We start from the raw sequence: 8,735 nt of genomic DNA, 5'->3' as shown, positions 1-8,735 counted from the left end.
GACAGACAGGTGCAAAGCAGATGAGGATCTAAGAACACGGGAGGGGCTGGGAGCATGCGGGAGGTCTGACAGATATGGGGGGGCAAGATGAAGAAGTGCCTTGAAAGTCACCATGATAATTTTATATTGAATGCGGAACTGTATGGGGAGCCAGTGGAGCTGTCGGAGGACCGGAGTGATGTGGTGGATAGAGGGAGTTCTTGTTATGATGCGAGCAGCTGAGTTCTGGACCAGTTGTAGTTTGTGGAGTGATTTCTGAGGAAGTCCAAAGAGGAGGGAGTTGCAGTAATCTAGTTGGGAGGTGACAAGGCTGTGCACAAGTATGGCTTCATCTTGTGCACAAGTATTAGCATCATCAAAAGACACATTGCTTGTTCTGTCCCTAATCATGCCAGACCTGCAAACCTTTTTCCATGTCCATTTGGAAAGCCTAAGTTCATCCAGTTTTGCAGCTCTGCAGTCAGGGATTCTTTGTCTCAGTCTCACAGCAGGGGTCCTCTCAGTCTCACACCCTGGGCAAGGTCTTCATCCAGTTTGGCTTTGTAAGTTCTGAAACTCAAGAGACATGTGTTGCAAAGGTTCTGTTTGCAGCAGTTTGGTTCTGAAGGGTTTGACTTATCCCTGATGGTTCTGGGGATCTGGTTCACCTGGGGCCCGCATCTCCACTGTGGGCCACAGTGGGCCCCAGCTTTGAGCGCAGGAGCAGAAGCAGGCTGGATCAGAAGAGGGAGAAAGAGAGAGAAGAGGCAGAATCCTGTGTGCTCTGTGGTTTTGTCTGTCCCTACAGAGGGGGTGGTTTTTCACACCTCACACCTCTGGTGGCTTCCATGTGGGGGCTTTGCTGAAGCGGGGGTTGTTGCAGAGATTCCACAGCTGATTCCACATCATCATGTCATGTCAAGATGAAATATGGACACTGGTTCCTAATGTCCAAAAAGTATGATCATGGCATATGGCATAACACTGCTTTAAATATTGGGTCAAAGGTTTTGAGCTTATGACATTTGGATTATTCAAAAAATACTTTTCTACTCCCATAACAACAGGGTTTATACCCATGGGGCAGGACTTGTCTTCTTGGAAATCACATGACTTATCTGCATTTAAAAGTAAAAGTGAAAGTGGATGAGTTCTTTCTCTTACTCACATTCACTAACTTTCAGTCAGCAGCAGCACCACAGCAACGGTAGGACTTTACACACTTCACATACTGAATACCGGTAAAATGTCTTTTATTATTTCTACTCTTAAAATGTTTTAATAGGCAGGTGTCATATGTAACTAATGTAACTGTTTAATATGTTCATAGAGAGTAAAGGGCTATGTGTGTGTACATGCACATAGAGAGTACATACTGTAAGCAAGTGTGTTTGAATTCACTCATTACAAATACAGCAAACACATAGCTGATAATATCACAGATTAGCTGGTTGGATCTGTCTCAAAACAACCGCTGAAACGTAGTGTATTGGTTAGAATTAAGGATATGGGTTTTGCCAATTCATATGAAAAATGTTTAATGCCTTTTTCCTTTGCCAGCTACGAAATTAGATTTACTACCCTATATCATAACTATTTTTTTTTGTTCTGTACAGATACACCAAAAAAAGTTATTTCTACTGAAATTAAACAATATATAAAGACTTTGATGTTATTTACATTTTGTGATCTTGGCTTTGATTTCAGTGACCATGTCTGATGTCCGGTCTACAATCTGGAGGGGTATGTTTCAACTTACCTGCTGCTACTTCTGTACAGTTTCGTTAGATATCAGATTGTACATATAGCTGTTGCCTCTTACTACAACCAAACCACTAATTTAAATTTGTTCTCATAGTGTTGTGCCGAAAATTATGAAATTGGTTAGTAGTATTTTCAGCTACTTTTCTTTCTCCTTAACACCCCTATAAATGAACTTAAATACAAACAATTAAAGAGTAACAGACATTTTCTACGCACATTAGTGCCAAGTCCACATGCACCATGCAGAAAAACACTTTTGCTTTCCCTTTCCTTTGTTGTTACGCATGTCTATGACAACTTTAAGAACTTTAACCCTTTGTCCAACCTTATGTATGCAGTAGTAGCTAAAAGCTAAGTGACACCAATATGCACCAAAATCTCTAGGAAACATTTCTGACCTTTTGGTGCCAGAACACTTGATCATATAGTTTTACATGACTAAACTCTAAGCATACACATCTCTGGATTTCAGCACATTGCTCCCTGTCATTTATTTAGACACTAATATGATAACACCAATACTTCTTCAATAAATATACATTGAGGAAAACAAGTTTTTGAACAGCCTGCTATTTAGCAGGTTCTCCCACTTAGAAATCCTGGTGGGGTCTAAAATTGTAATTGCATGTGCATGTCCACTGTGAGAGACATAATCTAAAAAACTAAAAATCCAGAAACCACAATGTATGATTTTTAAACTATTTATTTGTATTATACAGCCGAAACCAATGTTAATGTTTGGTACAGTAGCCTTTGTTTGTATTTACACAGGTCAAACATTTCCTGTAATTTTTCACCAGGTTTGCACACACTGCAGGACAGATTTTGGCTCACTCCTCCACACAGATCTTGTCCAGATCAGTCAGGTTTCTGGGCTTTCGCTGAGAAACACTGAGTTTGAGCTTCCCCCAAAAATTCTTTATTGTGTTTAGGTCTGGAAACTGGCTATGTGCTTTGGGTCATTTTAATGTTGGAAGACCCAGCCAGGACCCTCAATACAGTGTTGTCGCCCTGTCCCATGTGCAGAAAAACAGCCCCAAAGCATGATGCTACCACCCCCATGCTTCAGGGTAGAGATGGTGTTCTTAAAAATAGTACTCGTCATTCTTCTTCTTCCAACCACGGTTAGTGGAATTATGTTCCATTAAAAGTTCTATTTTGGTCTCATCTGACCACATGATTTTCTCCCATGACTCATCTGGATCATCCAAATGAACATTGGAAAACTTTAGACTGGCCCTTGACATGTGCTAGTTTGAGCAGGGGAACCTTCCGATTCATGTATGATTTCAAACCATGAAGTCTTAGTGTGTTACCAACAGTAACCTTGGAAACAGTGATCCCAGCTCTTTTCAGGTCATTGACCAGCTCCTCCTGTGTAGTTCTGGAATGATTTTTCACCTTTCTTGAGCACTTGCATGGAGCCCCAGTCCGAGGGAGCAACATTACCGTCGTGTTTAGTTTCCCATTTACTAATGATGGCTCTAACAGTGGCCCTTTTTTCAACTAGCTGCTTGGCAATTTCCCCGTTGCCCTTTCCAGCATGGTGGAGGTTTATTATTTTGTCTCTACTGTCTTTGGACAGCTCTTTGGTGTTGGCCATGTTAGTAGTTGGATTCTTATTGATTGTATGGGGTGAACAGGTGTCTTTATGCAGCTAACAACCTCAAAAAGGTGCATCTAATTAGGGCTGGGCGATAATTCAATAACGATATATATCGATCGATAGACGTGTGGCGCAATAGAAAAAAAGAGGGTCGATAAAAGTTCGATAAAAAAGAAACGTAGTTTTCCTTCCTTCTCATTGTAGCCTAGCATGTAGGTTTATGCTAGTCACTGCTTCCTCCCAACCAATCACAATCGCGGACCCAGGCACGCCGTCACCAAGCGCCGCCCTCTCAAACCACAACACAGAGCACATGAAGATGTCGCAGCAAGGAGAGGCGGAGGAAATTGTTTCAAAGAAAGGTTTTTATAGTTCGGCAGTCTGGCAGTATTTCGGTCATGGCAAGTCGGACCAAAAACAAACCACAGTCATCTGGAAAATGTGTCGGGAACCAGTGAAAACCAGTCTGATAACGAAACCAACTTTTTTTTTTCATCTCAGCCACTCACAGCCGCAGGAGTACGAGCTGTTTAGGCCCCGGTGCGGCTCTCCTCCGAGGAATCTTCGGAAAATATATACAGTATATATATTTTCAGTTCTGGGCAGTTTCCCACGTAGTTCTAACAATTGAGATAAAAATGCTGAGGGGCCAGCAACTTCAAAGTAATAACTCAGGTTAAAGCAGGAAATGGGGGCGGCGGTGGCGGGGCATTTATTTATTTGTTATATTTATTTTGGTCACTTTTCTGGTCACTTTAGTTTTTAGTAGTTCTTTGTCAGTATTTAATAACATAACTCAGGTCTCTTAAGTTATTTTTCTTTAAAACAATTCTGTTATGGTTAAAAAAGTTGGTTAAATAAAGATTTAATTCGAAGTCTGTGTTTGTGTTTTTTATTAAAATTAAATCATTTAGCAATATTATAAAAAGTCCAGGCAGAGCTGCACATAAAATATGGTTTCAAATCTTTTCAATAATTATCGATATCGATCAATATGCATTTTTTTTTATCGATAAGCTTTTTTTCTATATCGCCCAGCCCTACATCTAATTTAGGATAATTAATGGAGTGGAGGTGGAAATTTTGAAGGCAGATTATCAGGTCTTTGAGGGTCAAAATTCTAGCTGATAGACAGGTGTTAAAATATTAATTTGACTTAAACTTATAGAACTTAGACTTATACAATTGTCCTTTTATATACACAGAGTGTATACAAAATTATTTTTTTTGTACACCTTTCATACAGTGAATGAGCAGCAGCTTAGCAGTGAAATACACATTTCCATTTCATAAAGCGCAGCAGTGATCGCATGTTAACAGCGTGGGGAAAAAAAACATGGTGTGGAAGTTCAGAGCAGTGCAAAAACGAATATATATGCTGCAAAAATGGATTTTCTATTTGGCTGGGTGTTATCAGTGTGATGCAGTCTCAATTTGTGACTCGATTTAGCTGTATCTTACACATAAATAGTTAAAAAGAAGACATATATTATTATTTCTGGATTTTTTTTTTTTTTTTAGATGTCTCTCAAAGTGGACATGCACCTACTATGACAATTTCAGACCCCTTCATAATTTCTAAGTGGGAGTACCTGTGAAATACCATACATATTTTCCTCATTGTATACTCTGATGTGTTTTGATTTAATGATGAAAATGTTTTGCTACAGTTTATATACATTTTCCTTTAATATTGTATTGTCCTTATTGAATAATGTAATTCAGACAGGTAAGTAATTGCTCATTAGAAAGAAAATACTGTTTACTCTGATTCACCTTACAACAAAATTTTTCCTGGTTTTGTTTCAGTTATGATCAGCACAGCCACAAGTATATTATCATAGCACTATGCATTTTTCTACAGGGTGTTTTTTTTATTTTTATTAAAGCTTAATTGTAGTATTGCTTAGCAGTCTGAAGCGTGTGCTTCAGATTAACATTAAGGCCACATCCACAGAATGACAATATTAAGTGTAATGGAAACGGATTGTGTCGTTTAAGCTGTGCATCCAAACATAGCTGCTGTTTTGGCCAAGCATAAATAATCTTTTTTGAAACCATGTCCCAGTTAAAAAAAAATAATAATAATGTTGGTTTCATGTTTAACTGTGTACAAGTGAGTCCGGTAAAACTAACTTTCCTGTTTTTTGTTTTTTTATTAGGAATAAATGTGTTTCTAAGTTTATTTGGTGAGTGAGATTCTCTAGTCATGGGATGTATAGAAAAAAGCGATGTTGTGTTCTCTCTATATTTTTTAATTTCATATCTTGCTTAATAAGTACAGTTAGGATCCATGTGGTCACTTCGGGGGAAACCTTTGGAGCTCATCGCACTGTGCTGAACCAGCTGGAGAAGAAGATAGCACTGATAAAAACAGACAGGCACAGAAACTGCATCACTATGCTTTTTTGTCCGGTCACTTCTCGTGTTGGGTCAGATGTGGAAGCAGCCATTAATTTGGTCAGAGGTAATCTGCCTAAGGTGTTGTAAAATCTATTTCATAGCACAACTTTTCCTCCATATTTAGTGTAATGCCTTAAGCACAGAACAGTTCTGGCAATGCTTTAAGAAGGCCCATCACTCTTATTTTTTGTTTAATTCATTTCTTTGTCCACAGGACATGATAAGGTAATTCTGGTCCTGATGCATCATACCCGAGATGAGAACTACTCCACAGCTGGGATGGACTGGTCAGAAAGCTTTCGAAATGTGATCTTGAGTGTTCACGTCCTATTCCATGAGACCGTGGCAGGGCTACTGCCATGTTCAGAAAACAACATGGCGGTGAACAAAATTATAAAGGTATTGCATTACGACAGCGAAATTAGCTGGAGAAGAAGTTTGCCGAAAATCTGTGCAGGATTAACAGTAACATCCTTGGTTCTTTATTTGTTTTTTTATAAAAAAATAACTTTTCATTTTTTTCGATAAAAAGGAAAACTTCTAATTTGAACAAGGGTCCAGGTCAGTTGGTCCCATCGACAATTTTTATGACCTTCTGATAACTGTACTTTGCATTATCCTTTATGCTGTTATATGAATGCCATGTACTACACTGTTTATTTTTTCATACTTTCATATGGGCCAGTGTACAGACAAAATAAGGCAAATGATGGCCTTATATTAAACTCATAACTCTGCAGAAGCTTTGGTGAATTTGTGGTGCATACTTTTACTGAAATCATATAAACACTTTTCTGTCATGTATCGTCAAAAAGCTTCCAACACAGACTAGCAATTATTAATAACTTTGACCCTTTATGTCAGAAAAGTCATGGGTCACATACCATGTTTACTCTCACATCATGCAGCTGAGATTGCATAACTTTATTGATGTGATGTGAAACTGAGTGTTCAGAGCTCTAAACACGAATAAAGCTTTTGTGTGCCATCCTTAATATGTTTTCTGCATCAGTTTTTTTCTGATTAGCCTTTGTTAGATTATATATTGTAAAAATAGTCCAATGTCAGTGCATTAGCTGTCTTCTGTTGCTGTTTTTGCCTCATGAGATCTTACCATGGGTGTTTCTAATTTCAGCCGACCTGGTTCCCCCGGAATGATCTATAGAGTAATTGTTGGCTATTATAGGCTTATAACAATAAAAAATATCTCCAAAAATAAAGTTCTGTTGGTGAATGGACAATATAAAAAGGCTCTGCCTTGCCTTGTTGCAAAAGCATGGTTATGACCTGTTCTCAGCTCAGGAACTAGGCCCGCTATGATATCTGGTTGTTCAATAGGTTTGCCTAAATAAAAGATTTAGATATGACTTATCAATATATCTCTGCTAAAAGGTCTGATGTTGCAGGGGCAGGTAATGAAAAGTGCTTGTAACATGCTCTTGTTCTGATGCCAGTTTGTTTCAGCCTTTATCCAGTCTCATGTAGAAGGGCTGGTCAAATCACAGGTTATTTGCATTACAATAGACACATCTAGCAAGGCAGAGTGAATACACAAACTTGAAGAGGGGAGGGGGGCTTGCAGGAAAACTGAAATTCTCTGGGACTTCTAGTGATATCAAGCTTGACTCTGAGTTGTAATAGCAGAAATCTATTGAAATAATATAATAATTGGAATATCTGGGCTTCAGCTCATCCCTCTGCAATTGGCTGCTAGACTTCCTAACCAACAGAATTCAGTCAGTCCTGGTCAGACAGAACACCTCTGATGTCTTCACCCTGAGCACAGGCTCCTCTCACGGCTGTGACCTGAAACCCCCGCTGTTCTCTCTGATGATACACAACTGAATCCCCAGGTTCACCACCTATCACATCATGAAGTTTGCAGATGACACTACGGTGGTGGGCCTCATCAGGGAAAACAACATCTGGGACTACAGAGAGGAGGTGGAGCAGCTGGTGAGCTGATGTAGAGAAAACAGCCTGATCCTAAATGTGGGGAAGACGAAGAAGATCATCGTCATCTTCAGGAAGAACCGGCCTAACCATGCTCCATTGCTCATCAATAGCAAACTGCGAAGGTGGTTAGCAGCACCAAATTCCTGGGGGTGCACATAACAGACACCCTCACCTGGACTGTGAACAGCACCTCACAGGTCAACAAGGCATAGAAGCGCTTGTACTTCATGTAGAGGATGAGGAGAGCCCACCTGTCCCTGTATTGTATAAATCTGATAAGTATATTGTATAAACTATATAATTATATTGTATAAATGTGATAACTTTATCCAGATGGTGGCTCTAGTATGCTTTTAGTCCACAAGACTCATTTTAGACAAAACAGAAGTTGGTGCTCCAAGTAAATTTTTGGTGGAAAATAATAACTATCATAACAAGGTTATCCGGGTAAACGTGGCATGGTTTAATCATGCATGTCATCTCCTCAGGTCGTTCGATGGCAAGTTTACTGGAGTTGATCAAGTTTTACTTTATGCTCATTCTAAGACATAGAGAGATGCTGATGCTGCTGTACACAGTGGATGAGATCAGTATTAGCATGTGCACATTAAGAAGAATCCTTCCAAGATTGGGACTTGTTAGAAGAAAATATCAATTAGATCCTCTAAATGTGGCCGCCTTCCTCCTTGAACAGCTGGAGAGTTATACGAGCCTGCATGGATATAAGTTTCACCACCTTAAATGTGTTCAACAGGGACATGTTGTAACTCAGAATATAGTGAGACGTCTGTTAGAATTTCTGGACCCAAGGGGTGTGAAACAAAGGTGGAGAAGAAGGCTGATGCGACTCATATATATGAATCCTGGACCTAATTTCTTGTTGCATGTTAAGTCCTATGATAAACTGAAGCCATTTGGTATCTGTATTACTAGGGCAACCAATACATTTTCCAGACAAATGATATGGGTTCATGCTTTCTCCACAAGAAGTGGTCCTAAAGTTATTGCTGGATATTTTAAAAATGAA

The 8,735-nt window shown here is 39.3% G+C and overlaps 1 long non-coding RNA gene across 2 annotated transcripts; it reads left to right on the top strand.

The window, feature by feature from the left end:
* Positions 1–1,146: 1,146 nt before the first annotated feature.
* Positions 1,147–6,733, top strand: LOC107090636. Of its 2 annotated transcripts, none has more exons than XR_001481490.1 (5): positions 1,147–1,186; positions 1,687–1,722; positions 5,512–5,538; positions 5,634–5,816; positions 5,967–6,733. It is a non-coding gene; the product is annotated as an uncharacterized LOC107090636 (long non-coding RNA). The 2 variants fall into 2 exon arrangements; XR_001481491.1 differs by having other exon boundaries at positions 1,160–1,220.
* The last annotated feature ends 2,002 nt before the right edge of the window (positions 6,734–8,735 follow it).

This window comes from Cyprinodon variegatus, unplaced genomic scaffold, assembly GCF_000732505.1.
Source record: "Cyprinodon variegatus isolate N-32 unplaced genomic scaffold, C_variegatus-1.0 Scaffold305, whole genome shotgun sequence".
Lineage (NCBI taxonomy): Eukaryota > Metazoa > Chordata > Actinopteri > Cyprinodontiformes > Cyprinodontidae > Cyprinodon > Cyprinodon variegatus.
The sequence above is the reverse complement of the archived record's forward strand: the minus strand, read 5'-3'. Positions and strand labels throughout refer to the sequence as shown.